This window comes from Ictalurus punctatus, chromosome 1 (assembly GCF_001660625.3).
Source record: "Ictalurus punctatus breed USDA103 chromosome 1, Coco_2.0, whole genome shotgun sequence".
NCBI classification, from domain to species: Eukaryota; Metazoa; Chordata; class Actinopteri; order Siluriformes; family Ictaluridae; genus Ictalurus; species Ictalurus punctatus.
In genome coordinates, this window is record NC_030416.2 from 37,491,568 (window position 1) to 37,492,425 (window position 858).

Here is an 858-nt window from a genome sequence, read left to right on the forward strand (position 1 = left end):
GTACACAAATATGTAAACAGTCTACACAAGACGCCACCGTAAGTGCAAAATGTGTAAATAGACCATAACTAAATTGCCTAAATAGGCAATAGACTAAAGAAGACATACATGAACAGCATGTATTCAACATTCATTCGTGAGTCACACATGGCTTGCTTAAGAGCCAGGAGTGTCAGGGAGCTCAATCTGAGAAAAGAACATGAAACAAATAAAAAATAAAAAAACAATAAACTCTAGAGGGTCAACTCTAGAGTGTCTCCACAACACTATATGTTGAGATGTAGCACAGATGCACTGCTTCTAGATTCTAATCCTCCAGGACTAACACAAAGTAATATCCTCATGTGCACCTTTCTAATGGCCCAACTACATCCATGGCAATTATTTCAAAGGGAACCTCGATTAATGGAAGGGATGCAATAGGGCTTTTTGGGGTGGCCAGCATATCCACTAGCTGACATTCGTGACATGCCGCACACCACCGGCGAGCATCACCACCGGCGAGTATCACCACGAATGCCTGGCCAACAGAGACAGGCCATGAAATGGTTCAGTGTTTTGTCCTGCCCCAAATGCCCAGCCATGGGATTATGATGAGCCGCATGGAACAGGAGTTCCCTACGGCTCTTCAGCACTAACAACTGCGTCGTTTCTTCCTTAGTTTGAGTGTCCTGTGTCACTCGATATCACTTGTCTTTAGTAATGGTGAAGTAAGGGCAGGACAGTGCAATGTTGTCCTGAACTCAATGGCCATCAACCACTTTTACTTGGTAAAAGTAACTGAGGGTTTTGTCGTGTGTCTACTCCTTGTCTTCCTGAAGCGCAGCTGACACTGACGGCCCAGGCAAAGCCTCCCCG